At 35.3% G+C, this 14,253-nt stretch overlaps 1 pseudogene; it reads left to right on the forward strand.

Moving 5' to 3' along the window:
* Positions 1 to 6,880: 6,880 nt before the first annotated feature.
* Positions 6,881 to 13,935, forward strand: LOC138143344 (large ribosomal subunit protein eL42-like; annotated as a pseudogene).
* The last annotated feature ends 318 nt before the right edge of the window (positions 13,936 to 14,253 follow it).

The following is a 14,253-nucleotide window of genomic DNA, read 5'->3' on the forward strand; positions in this document are numbered from 1 at the left end:
GAAAGTAAAGTGGCTTGCCATTTCTTTCTCCAGCTCATTTTGTAGATGAGGAAATTGAGGCAAACAGGGTTAAGTGACATGTGCAGGGTCATAGAGCTGGTATGTATCTAAAGCTACATTTTGAACTTATATCTTCCTGAATTTAGGCACTGTAACCTATCCACTGCACAGCTTAGTTGCCCTCGTTCTGCATTCCTTGAATTCCTTCCTTATTTTTCCTTGCAATATATGATCCTTGGCCTACAGGCTCTGAATGGTAGTTATAGTATTCCTGGATTTTTTTCCTCATGGGGTAAGCAGTGGATTCTATTTCTCAGTTTTCCCCTCTTTTTCTTAGAGATTATTTTTCAGTTTTCTTTTATTATTTCTTTAAGTATGACTATGATATACCTTATATTTTTTATTTTGTTCATTCTTTGTTCTATTTTAACAGGGGTTATTTCTTCTTTGGTTTAATATTTCTTGCTTAATGGAATATTAATTTTAGTCTAGTCGAAAAATTTAGGGAATTATTTCCCATATAGTTCAAGTTTTGTACTTATTTTTCTAATATATTAATGTTGTTTCCAAAATCTTTTTTACGTATTTGTCATTTCTTTTCTACATTTGTCTTCTAAAACTCATTTTATTTTTAAATCTTTTTATAGCCCCTTTTAAAAACGTGGTTCATCTCTTCTATGAATTCTGGTTGGATATGTAGCCAATTTGAGATTGGTAGGTTTGGGAAAGAATATCTGGTCAGAATTTTTGTTTTCGTCTTGGATTCTTCTGCCATTTTCTGTCATTTATGTATATTTCATGATATGGGGGATAGCTCAGGGTAGGGATTTGCAAGTTTTGACTGTTTCTCAAGTTATTCAGTCCAAGAAAAATCTTACCATTATCCTCCTGGTTTATATTCTATAAAGTACTGATCCAGCTTTGAGTCTGAACAAAGCATCTATTTTGAATACAAAATTGGAAGTTCTCTTATTATAAGTTCTGTTGTACTGCTGCTGGACTCAGCCACTATCAGGCAACTGGGCAGCTCTGCAGGTTCTGGCTGAGAAAACATTCCTCTTCTGGTTATTGTTTTGTAAATTTCAACCCTACTAAAGGCTAGTACTGAACATCTGCTGTGTTCCTGGGATCAGAGCTACATTGCTACTATTTGCTTCTGAAATTTTTCTTAGCTCAGGATACAGTTTAAGGCTCATGCCTATCCTTTACATTAAAAGCCACCCCTGGAGGAAGCCTATTTTGGATCTCTGATTCAACTGGGTAGCCAGGTTGCACCTCTTCCTGCAACCTCCTCAAGTTCCACATTTTCTCATGTTGGTCTAGGACCTCATGCTGTGCTTCCAAGCCTTTGTCCTCTTTCAGTCCCTGACCAACCCAAATTACTATTAACTTTCCTGTCTTTCTCCCTCTACTAACATGAATTTGAAATATGACTCACTTTTTGTTTTTGTTTTTTCTTAAGTCTTCTAATCAGGACCATCTTTTTTGTGTCTTCTTGGTCTTTGTAGAGGAGTTGTGCTAGAAGAAATTCATTGTATTTCTTCCTGCTAATTCACCATTTTGGATCTCCAATCCAATCACTTCTCATGGGCTTCATTTCATGTTTCAGATATTACTTCGAATATCTCCAAAGAAGGAAATTATATTCCTTCTACCTCCCCACTCTCTGACTCATTATACATCCACCCCAGAGTAGAACTATGAGGAAAATCCTTAAACTAAGTTTAGAGATTGCTTATGCCTAAGATTTCACTCAAAATGATTACCAAGGTCCCTTCTCAGAAAAGGTACTCAATATACAAAATAGATATCAGTTTAGGCAGTAATGTATCTTCTGTCACAGAAAAAATATCAAAACTGAAATTATTCACAAGTACATATTAATAAATACATAAGATATAAAAGTAACCTATGATAAAAATAATATACTGAAATAATAAAGATTGTGAGATACCTCAATATATATTTAACATTCACTTCAGACCTTCACTGATGAATACATGAAGCCAACATCTGCTCTCTGGTGAGGAAGAACTATTTACTGTTTTCATATTCTGGATGATCCTGCTATTAGGAACAGTCTCCTCTTGGGGGGAAATATAGCTATCCCCAGTAGAAAGCTACCGCCAATTCAGAAACCCAGGAATTGTAAACCATATAAGGCTAACATCATAATCCATCTTTCATGAATATATTTGCCTGCTTATGCTCAAAGAAAGTGAAAAAAATCAAAAAAGTAGCCAGAAATTAAAAATTCAGTCTCCTTTTCAGCTCTTCATGCACAAATTCTAACTGACATATACTGGTAGCTGCCATTGCTTCTGGTGGTAGAGATTTCTTTATGATCTCTCAATTGGTAGAAGTCCAAGAAAAAAACTGGGAAATTGGGGCACATAGGTGGCACAGTGAGTAAAGTGCCAGCCCTGGAATCAGGAGGACCTGAGTTCAGTTCCAGCCTCAGACACTTAACACATACACACACACACATACACACACACACGCACACACACATACACACACAAAAACTAGCCGTGTAACCTTGGGCAAGTTATTTAATCCCAATTGCCCTCCAAAAGGCAAAAAAATGTTATTTTTCCAATTGCTTAGGGGTGGCCAGGTGGCTCAGCAAGTAAGAGCACTGGCCCAGTGTCGGGATGACCTGGGGATTGAATCCAGGCTCAGATACTTAGCACCACACCCAGAAATAATTGGCCATGTAACCTTGAGCAAGTTACTTAACCCAAATTGCTTAAAGAAACTGGGAAATTTTTAAAGTGAATTACTTGATTAAGAAATGGTGGAGGGGGCAGTGACAAGACAGCAGATTAGAAGCACAAAACTGACTTGAACTCCCACTCCAATCACTTCCAATACATGTAACAAAATGGCTTAAATTAAACTTTAGAGATACAGAAACCACAAAGTGAAAGAGAGAAACAAACCTCCCACTGAAGGCAGGTGTACAGGCACACAAGAGGTGTCTATCACACTCAACTGGGAGCCTAGCACTATCACTTAAGAGCTGTGTGGTTCCAGCCCCAGGGTGGCCCCTACCAACAGCAGCCACACCAGACATCAAGAAAGTGAATCACCAGCAGCTGTGGCAGTGTCCAGATTTCTCAACCCATAAATGCCAAAGACAAAGTAAAAGGTCAGTGTGGAATACTGTTTGAATGGGTGGGATGGAAGAGCACAATACAGCCCCTGCCCCTAGGAAAAGAAGCAGCAGAGGCATGGGAGCTGCACCCTGTGGCTACCGCAGGAGCTCCTGGCCTGCAGATTGTAGGGGAACCAAGAAAGAATTAAGAGGATAATCACTCTTGGTTTTACCTGCTTGGATCTGTATCACATTCTTGGGTGGTACCCTGGGGGTGTGTGGCCAGTGAGACAGAGCTTGTGGGGACTACAGATAGGGTGCTCTCCTAAGAGCTCTGGCAGCTGTGAAAAACAACATAATTTGGGACAAAGCTCTCTATTCTGGAAGCAGAGTTCTACCATGGCAAGGAGTTCAAAAGTCAAATAATTGGCTGGCAATATGAGCAAGAAATGGAAGTACAAACAGACCATAGAATGTTTTTGGGGGACAAAAAGGATCAATACATGGAGCAGGAGGAAAACAATGAAGTCAGAACTCCTGCATCAAAGCTTCCAAGAAAAATATGAACTGATTACAGGCCATGGAGGAGCTCAAGAAGTATTTTGAAAAGCAATTGATAGGAGTAGAGGAAAAATTGAGAAGAGAAATGAGAATGATGTAAGAAAATCATGAAAAGCCAGTCAACAGCCTTCTAAAGGAGACCCAAAAATACACTGATGGAAATAACACCTTAAAATAGATGAACTCAAACAGCAAAAGAGGCCCAAAAAATCCAGTGAGGAGAAGAATGCCTTATAAAGTTGAATTTGCCAGATGGAAAGGGAATTTCAAAAACTCATTGAAAAGAATAACTCCTTCAAAATTGCATTGGAGCAATTGGAAGCTAATGACTTTATGAGAAATCAAGATACTATAAAACAGATCCAAACAAATGAAAAAATAGAAGGCAATGTAAAATATATCAGTGGAAAAACCATTGACCTGGAAAATAGATCCAGGAGAGATAATTTAAAAATTATTGTACTACTTGAAAGCTGTGATCAATAAAAGAGAGTAGCCACCATATTTCAAGAAATTATCAAGCAAAATTGCCCTGATATTTTAGAACCAGAGGGCAAAATAGAAATTGAAAGAATGCACCAATCGCCTCTTGAAAAATATCCCCCCCCAAAAAAAAAAATTCCTAGGAATATTATAGACAAATTCCAGAGTTCCCAGGTCAAGGATAAAATTCTGCAAGCAGTCAGGAAGAAATGATTTGAGGATTGTGGAAATGCAATCAGGATATCACAAGACTTAGCAGCTTCTACATTAAGCCATCAAAGGTCTTAGAATATAATATTCTGGAGGTCAAAGAAGCTAGTTCTAAAACCAAGGATCACCTACCCAGAAAAACTGAGTATAATGCTACAGGGGAAGATATGGTCATTCAATGAAATAGAGGAATTTGGCCTAAGGAGGGAATAACATAAACACTCAATTGGGTATCTTACCCTACAGGAAAATTGGGGGGGGGGGTGTAGGTGATAAGGGGTGGTGTGGAATGATAGAAGGGAAGCAGATTGAGGGAGAGGGTAGTTGGAAGTAAACAGTTCTGAAAAGGGATAGAGTCTAAGGAAAAAATAGAATAAGTTGGGGGTAAGAGAGGATAGAGGGAAATATACTTAGTCTTTTAAAATACAACTACTATGGAAATGATTTGGGCAACTACACATGTACAAGCTATATTGAATTACTTATCTTCCTAGTAGGGGTGGGTGAGGAGGGAAGAAGGGAAAAAATCTGAAGCTCAAAGTTTTTAAAAATGTAAAAAAGGGTTTTTTTGTTTGTTTGTTTTTTACATACATCTGGGAAATAAGACATACAGGCACTGGGTTATAGAAATCCATTTTGCCCTACTAGCTAGTTAGGGAGGTGATGTAGCAGTCTATAAGAGAGAACAGATTGGGGAAGAAGTATTCAGTAGGCTTGCTGTTTTGGGTTGGGGGATAGGGGAAAGACAGAAAGAAAAAATGCAACTCAAAATCTTATAGAAATGATTTTGAAAAATAAATTTAAGGGAAAAAAGATAACATAGAAAAAAAGAAAAAAGAGAAATGGTGGAGATTTTCTACAGGTCTTAGGGGCTACTGAGAAGGGAGGTTGCTCCTGACTGAGTCATCAAAATATTCTATGGTAGCACACTCATGAGCATCAATGTCATAGGGACTAAGGGTTATTCAAGAGTCTCTGGGTCAAATATGATCTTTTTAACAAAAGGACACAACATATGTAACACAGAAAAGTGGCAGATCACATTCTACAAGCCATGGAATGTTCTCCAGCCCAGTAGAAAAGAAAGGGGACTTCCCTGTTCATCTCTATTATATTCAAAATAGAACACTGAAAGATCATGAACCAATAATATTATTTAAGGATATTTTAATCTTCATATATAATGCTACACACTCAGGACTAAAATATAACTGAATAATCCCTCTCCTCAAGGAGTTTGCATTCCACCTGAAGAAACAGTACATATATACAAACACACACACAAATACTACACACGCATATATAAACATACTTTTTCCATGTGTGTGTGTATATATATATATATAATGTGTGACTCTGTTTGTGTTTATGTGTGTATTTAGGCCATAACCAGAGAAAGAAATGGACTTAATAATGATGCTATGAAATGCTGCCCTCTAATCTAGCAACCCACGGTAATATCATGATTTTAATCTTTTTTTTTTCATTATTACTTCAGGGTAACTATATTTCTTAGGTAAAATCCAGGAATTTTATGAGGTTGGGAGTCAAAATTTTCTCATGCTTAATTGATTTGTTCCCTAACTCTGATGTCATAGGCAGGAAGTTATTAGGGATTGATCAGTGAATATGCTGCTCTAGAAGCTTCTAAGATACACAATTGAAAGACTAGTATCAGAACAAAGAAGGAGAAAAGTGGTGGAGTGACCTAATAAGAACCAAAGTCTTTTCTGGACTACCACCCTTACTTTGGAGCACTCATGATGAAAACAACAGGAATAACAAAATAAGATTACATCAAGAAAAATAGTTTGTGCACTGCCATCTGCTGCAGAGAATGAAGTAAAATAAAAATCAATCAATGGATCACAAAATTGAAATTGACTGTATTTTAAAAGGTAGGAAGTGATTGGTTAGAGAAGTTTATCTGAATCCTTGGATTATTTTAATTTTGTTTATTAAACTATTTTTTATCAGAATCCTCTTTGGAATTCTGATAAAACCCATGGACTTCTCAGAATAATGCATAAAATAAAATATATACAATAGCAAAAGAAAAAATTATAGTGAAACATAGTTTTCAAATTATTCGATATCAAGATCATAGAACCCTGGTTAAGAATCCTTGAGAAAAAAGGCCAAAATAAGCAACAAATTGCAAGAATGAAAAAAAAAAACTGTGACAATATTGCATTCAATTACATAGTAACTCCTTTCTGTGTACCTGACAAGTTGCTCACCATAAAATGAGAAAAAAGGGTATAGCCAAGATGAATAAGTAAAAAGATACTCTTCCCCTAGAACCCTCCAAATTCCTTTAAAATTACTTCAAACAAATTCTAGAGTAACAGAACCTACAGAATGACAGAGTGAAACAAATTTCCAGCCAAAGACAACCTGGAATATGAAAAGTAAAATTCTGTTGCACCATTCTGAGAGAAGATCACAGTCTAGTATAAATACACACTGGCACAAACCAGGCCACAGAAAACCTTGAGCAAGCCAGAGGGGACTGAATCACTGGCAGATATGGGGATTTCCAGCCTTTTCAACCCACAAACTCCAAAGGTTAGAAGGTCAGTAGGAAAGGTCTGCCACAACTGGGTGAGGGAAAAGCATGGTCCAGTCCCACTAATAGATTTTGGCAGCAGATGCTTCTAGATCCAGACCTAGCTGTTCTGTAAAGAGTAGCAAAGGTGAGAAGGAACCAGTATACACCCAGTGAATGCAGGAGCAATGGGTCAGTAAACCCCTGGCTGTGGGCACTTACAAGACATTGGAGGTTTAACTTTGGTTCCAGGCTGGGGGAAGAACTAAAGATTTGGGGCAAGAGACACCATTCCCCATAACCCAGATGTAGAATTGATCACAAAAAATAAGCTTTTATGGAAATAGAGAAGACTAGGGTTCTTCTTCATAGGAACATATTGGAGTAAATAAATCCCCAAAGAGTAATGTCAAAGGGTCATCTGACTAGAAGAATTCATAGAAGATCTTAAAAAAGACTTTAAAAGTCAAATGGTAGGGGAGACGGAGTCAAGATGGCAGAATAGAAACAGGACTTCTGTGGGGCTCCTGTTCTCACCTCCTCCAATTCATGTAAAAGGTGACTCTGAAGAAACTTTGGAGCTATAGAACCCACAAAATGACCTCCCACTAAAGACAGCCTGGAGGGCAGGCAGTAAGCAGCCAGCACAGTGTTCTGGGAGTGGACACTGGACCCACAGCAGCCCAAGGTTTTAGCCTCAGGGCAGGCCTGACCAGCCCCCAGCTAAAGGAACTTCAGATCACCAGCAGCTGTGGTGGTTTATAGAATTATCAACACATAGATGCTAAGGAAAAAGTGAGAGGTCAGTGCAGTGGGGATTTTGGGATCCAGTAGTTGGGAGTGGGGTTGGCCTCTGCACCATGGTGACAGAAGCCACTGAGAAGCCACAGTTGTGCAGCCACAGCCATGTGCCCTACTAGAAAGTTAGGAGATGAAGGAGGAGGATATAAGAAAGAACAGATTCGGGGAAGGGGTATTCAGTAGGTTTGCTATTTTGGTTTGGGGGTTAGGGGAAATATGAGGAGAAAAAAAAGCAACTCAAAATCTTGTGTAAATGAATACTGAAAACCAAGAATAAATAAATTTTAAAAATAATTTGATGCAGGTGACAAAATTATAAATTATTATTTACATATTGGCATATTCCAGTGCTGAATATTAAATATTTCTTTATTTTTATTTATTTAAGAAACTTATAATTTTAATTTATACAATATTCTGTGTGCTTTGATGTAGTGATTTTCAAATATTTCAAGAATTTATAATTATTTGGAACAGCATTTTTCCTTTTTATTACTTAATTCCTGGATGTCATTGTTAAATATAAAAATGCTGTTGATTATTGAAGTTTTATTTTGTAACTTACCACTCAGTTGAATGTGAAGTACCTAAATTGAGGTCTGAGAAAACTCAGAGACCTAGCTCAGATGTAGGAGGGAGCAAGGTCCCTCTGTTAAACAGCCTGAAACTTTTCCCTCAAATAATTATGTAAAATCGACACCACAAAAAGTTTATCTTGTCCTCAGAGATAACCTGGAGTCAGAAAGGACGTGATTACAAGGCATCCTGTTCTGAAAAAGTTGTTCTTCAGAAATAACATTGGAGCTCAAGCATTCTGAGCAAAAAACAAGATATTCTTTAAACCTGAAAGCAAGTACTCTATATATACTCAAGAGAAATATAAATAAACTGGCATTGATCTCATCATGCTCTCCTGGCCTGACTCTTTTGTTCACCACCTGTCCTACAACATCAGTTGCTGGCAATACTTACTTTATTTCTTATTTTACTGAGAAATTTTCTAGGGTATTCACATTGTATATGTTTGTTTATTGGTTTTAGAGAGACATTTTTATGATATAAAGAAAGATCACTCTTGGGAAGGCTAGGTGGCACAGTGAATAGAGTACCAGCCCTAGAATCAGTAGAACCTTAGTTCAAATCCAACCTCAGACATTAAACACTTTACTATGCATGTAACCTTGGGCAGCTCACTTTAACCCAATTTCCCTCCCTTCCCCCTCATAAAAAGCAAAAAAAAAAAAGTCATTCTTTGTCCATTCTTTGTAGTTCTTTTTTTTTTTTGCATAAATGAACATAATTTGTCAAAGGCTTTTTACTGCATCTGTCAAAATAATGATATTATTTGGGATATTTTTCTTTTAATTATTGATTATGTTGATTTTTTAAAAACTTATTATGCTAGTTGTTTGCACAATACTGAATCATCTTTGCATCCCTTATTTTTCCAAATTGGTCATAATCAATAACTTGTTGGATGAATTGCCATAATCTATTTTAAAAGATTTAATATAAAATTTTAAATTTGATGTTCATTTATGAAACATGTGTTTTCTGTGCTTTACCCTTCCCTGATTAGGCATTAGGACTATATTTGCCTCATAAAATGAAACTAGTAGCGTACTACCTTTCTCAATTTTTCAGAATAGTTTGATAAGTTTTACTACTAATTATAATTTAAAAGTATAATAAAGCATCACTTTGAATCAATTAGATCCAGATTAATATTTCCACCCTTTGGCATTTCTTTTACAGCTAGTTCTATTTTGTTTTCTGAGATTAGATTATTTAACATATTAACTAGGTCTTCTGGATTTTTTTTTAATTTTCAAAACTATTCTTTTCTATGCTGTCAGCTTTAGTAGCAAAAAATATGTTTAAATTTGGGTAATTATTTTATTTTTTGTGGGATTTTTTTGTCATTTCTTTTTGTTCATATGCTACTTTTATTTTATTATTCTGTCTTGTTTAGTTATATTGCTAATGAATTGTTAATTGTATTAATTTTAGAAAGATTTCAATTATTTTGATTAATTATTTTTTATTTAGCTACTTTTGATTTGCACTTTACTTCTTTCTTTTTAAATGTTCCACTTTTCATATTTTATATTTGATTATGTGTTGATTTGCTATTTTCACATTTATTTTATTTTAAATTTAATTTATAGGATAAAACAAGCATTTTAATAACAGTATAATAAAAAACATGATTGCATATGAAACTGCAAATCTATTATGAACAACTTGCTATTCCTTTTTTCTCCACTTAATAGTATTTTTCCTAAATACATGTAAAAGAGTTTTCAATATTCACTTTTATACCAGATTGAGTTCCAAATTTTACTCCCTCCCTCCTTTCTCACATGCCTCTTTAAGACAGTAAGCAATCTGATACAGGTGATACATACACACTCATATTGAATATATTTTCACATTGGCCATGTTGTGAAAAAAAAAATCAGAATAAAAAGGAAAAAAAATGAGAAAGGAAAAAAAAGAAAAGGGAAAATGGTATGCTTTGATTTGCATTCAGAGTTCAATTTTCTTTTTCTAGATGTGGCTAGCATTTACCATTATAAGTCTTTTGAAATTGTCTCAGATGATTGTATTACTGAGAAGAGCTAAGTATATAATATTTAATCATTACAAAGTGTTGCTGTTACTGTGTACATACAATATACTCTTGCTTCTCCTCACTTTACTGAGCATCAGTTCATGTGAATTTTTCCAGGTTTTTCTGAAATTTGCCTTCTCATAATTTCTTATAGGTTTGCTATTTTTAAAAAATCATTTCATTAATTCTCCCTTTTTTATTTAGTAAATGCTTCTAGGAATATAAGTTTTGTGCTAAACATTTTATTAACTTCATTTCAAAAAGTTTGGTACTGTCTTTCATTATTATCATCTTATTTCTCATAACTTTTAAAAATTATTTCTTAGATTTATTCTTTGATTCATTCATTGTTTAAGACTTGTTTAATTCTCCATTTTGTCTCTGTTTATTTTGGAGGGGTTTTTTTCAAATTAATAAATTTGTTAATTTTGATCTATAAGGAATATATTGATTATTGTTTTCTCTTTCCAATTACTTACACTATCTCTGTGTCTTATTACATGGTTAAATATTGTTAAATTCCATGTGGTACTGGGTAATACACATATTTTTAAAATGCCATTGTCTTTAAGACCTAATTTATCCATGAATTCAATAATTTTTTTACAATTCCCTTTTCTTTATATTTGTTAATTCAAAACTGAGAAGGAACCAAGACTTCCATATCACTATTACTTCACAGTATCTTCTTGTAATTAAATAAAATTTTTGTTTATGAATTTAATGCTAAGTTATTTGGAGTTTTTAGGTATAATGATGATACTAAAGTTCTCTCTATGGATTCTTCCAGTATAACATAGTTTCCTAACGTATCTCTTTTTATGTTGTAATTTTTTTTTCTTTGTCTGAGAGCATAATTGCCACACTTATTTTTTGAATTTTCCTTACGATGTTAAATTTTGAGTGGTACACTTTTTCATACATTTAGAGGTCTTGAACAGTTTTCTTCTATTTTTTTTTCATTTCAACATTCAGGGTTTTTTTTTACTTGTCTAGAAGATATAAAAGATATACATATATATGATATAGAAGACTATATATATATATAAGACTTCTAGAAGATATATAATTATTAGGTTGTATATGAACTCTTCTGTGAGATCAGCACATTTTGCTTATATAGATTTGATGTTTTTAATTCAATTTAAATGCTTTTATCTTCTCTTCTTTCAAATTGTTCTTCACTGCTTTATATTTGGAGTATTGATTAGTTGTTCTCTCTTTTATTTCTTTCTTAATGTTTGGCACCAAGACAAAGTTTTTTTTTCCTATTTTTATGATTGTTTCTACTGTGAATATCATAACTTTTGTTTTCACATTTCTTATTTCTCTCAAAATATTTGAAAATATCTTGTGATTTCATGGTCTCTTGGCAATTGAAAGGCTGTTCCACATGATTATTGATCATTTCACATTTGTTTGTCTTGCAAAATTTATTTGTAGATGTTTGTATTAATTTAAGTGAACTAGAGTTTACAGTCATTTCTGTTATTAATAGCTTCCCTGATGCTTTATCCGCTTATGCTTATAGTGTTTAAATGAGTTTTGTTCTTGCTAATGACCTTGATAATTTCAGTCTTTTCCCCCATATATTCCCCTATTATTCTCTTTCTGACTACTTTCCTTTTGATGGTGATTTCCTAGGCAGTTTCCTTTTCATACTGAGCAATTCACATTTCTCTGGAGTCTATCTATGCCCCAAGTGATTTCTGAAGGGACAGCTATATGTCTGCCCATTCTTTTATTCAGCCATTATAAAATTCTACACACAGATTGCCATCCTTTCCCCATTCCCTTTGTTCTTCAGTTGTCTTTTTGAGTATTGTTGCAGCACAGCATGCTGCCACACTAACATATCAACCATAGAAAGTATTTGGTTTTTGGCTTTCTATGGCATAGGGAGGTGAAAGAGCTGAGTTCTGTTTCAAACACATAAATGGATTTGTGAATTCCATCTAGTGCATACTGGTCCATGGGGAACTTCATAGTATATTCAAAATTGGAGATTAATATTTTCTACTATTATTTCATTTGACTGTTATCTTCATAGAATTATTGGTATCTTAGTCCTTGGGGATAGCTAAAGTTACTTTACATATTATACATAAGTCTCATCTTTCTAAGGTTTAAGAGGTCATGATTATTAGAAGAATTGTCTCATCTATTTTGACACATGAACTGGAACATCAATATTTCTCAGGGAAATTTATCTGATACAAAGCAACTTCTGCCATAAGAAAACAAAATAACATAGAAGTGGCCTCACCCTAATAATAGTTGAACTTCCTTATGAAAGGGGAAATAAGCAAACAAAGGACAACATCACTTACGGTACAAACTGGGGTGCAAAATATAACTAAGAAAGATCATGGTAAAACAAAAGTGATAGTATCTTGTGTAATAGCAAAAATTAATGGAGAGGAAAATTATTCTTAGGAAACCCAAGGTGCAAACTGTCCAAGCCATAATATTCTAAGAGTTTTTATAAGTGAACTAAGAAGTAGAAAAGTGAACATACTCAATGTAAGATTCTGCAATCTTCATCAGAGTCAAAATATTATATTTAAACTCAAACACTTCAGTACTCAATGTGTGATGGAGAGAATTACAGTTGAGACTTAGAAGAGGAAGTATGAAATAGAAGAAAGCATCAAGACCTGAACAAACACAGAGAGAAATATGTGGTACAGTCCATATGATTTGATTTTCAAGATGTTTTAAATAAACAAAGAAGACTTTATTAAGCATATAGCGTATTATGTGCCAGGCAGCTAGGTGATGCAGTAGATAGTGCCTGGGCTGGCATCAAGAAGACTCCTCTGCCTGAGTTCAAAACTGGCCTTATATACTACCTATGAGACCCTGGGTAAGTCACTTAACCATGTTTGCCTCAGTTCATCACCTGTAAAAATGAGCTGGAGGAGGAAATGACAAGCCACTCAAGCATCTTTGCTTAGAAAAGCCCAAATGGGGTCATAAAGAGTCAAAAACAACTGAACAACAGCACTTTAGATGTGTTGAACGTGGGCCATGAATGGCTCAGGAGTGTATACCCAACCAGATTAAAATGTAAGAGGAAAATAATTGACAAATAAGAAATCTAAGAAAACATATAAAGCATTCCATTAGGAAAAGACCTTATAGAGTCTTTCGCCGTCATCCTTCGAAGCCGGTCGTCTTCTTCAGCTCGTCGTCGTCCTCGGCCGAGCGCTCGCCTAGACATCAGACAAGCCCGGGTGGAAGCGCATCGCTGCCCTTCAGTGAACGTCCCCAAAACCCGCAGAACTTTCTGCAAAAAGTGCGGCAAGCACCAGCCTCACAAAGTGACGCAGTACAAGAAAGGCAACGATTCCCACTACGCACAGGGGAAAAGGCAATACGATCGGAAGCAGAGTGGCTATGGTGGTCAAACAAAACCAATTTTCCAGAAAAAGGCAAAGACCACAAAAAAGATTGTACTGAGGCTTGAATGTGTGAAACCCAGCTGCAGGTCTAAGAGAATGCTTGCCATTAAGAGGTGTAAGCATTTTGAACTGAGAGGAGATAAGAAGAGAAAGGGCCAAGTGATCCAGTTCTGAACTTCATTGTTTTTGTCTTGATAGAAAAAATCATTCCATTCCATTCCTTGGTTTTGTGTTTTCTGTCTTGGAAAGGAAGAGGCTTGAGTAAAACCAACTCTCATATATTGAAGAAGCCATCTAGTCCAACCACCTCAATCTATAGAGGAGGAAATTGAGGCCCCGGGACGTCAGGTGACTTGTGCAAGGTTGCACAGTATAACCCACAGAGGATATAATTAGGCTGAAGGATATTACCATCAACTTCTTATATGAGAGGCAAAATGGGGCACTAGAGTCAGAAATACCTGTATTCAAGTCTTGTCTTTCTAATAAACAGGCTATGGGAAAGTCATTTAACATTACAGTTAGGAAAGGAAAT

The sequence above is a fragment of the Petaurus breviceps genome, unplaced genomic scaffold (assembly GCF_028583685.1).
Source record: "Petaurus breviceps papuanus isolate PSGF00001 unplaced genomic scaffold, PetGlider_PUasm1.0 90638, whole genome shotgun sequence".
Taxonomy (NCBI): Eukaryota; Metazoa; Chordata; class Mammalia; order Diprotodontia; family Petauridae; genus Petaurus; species Petaurus breviceps.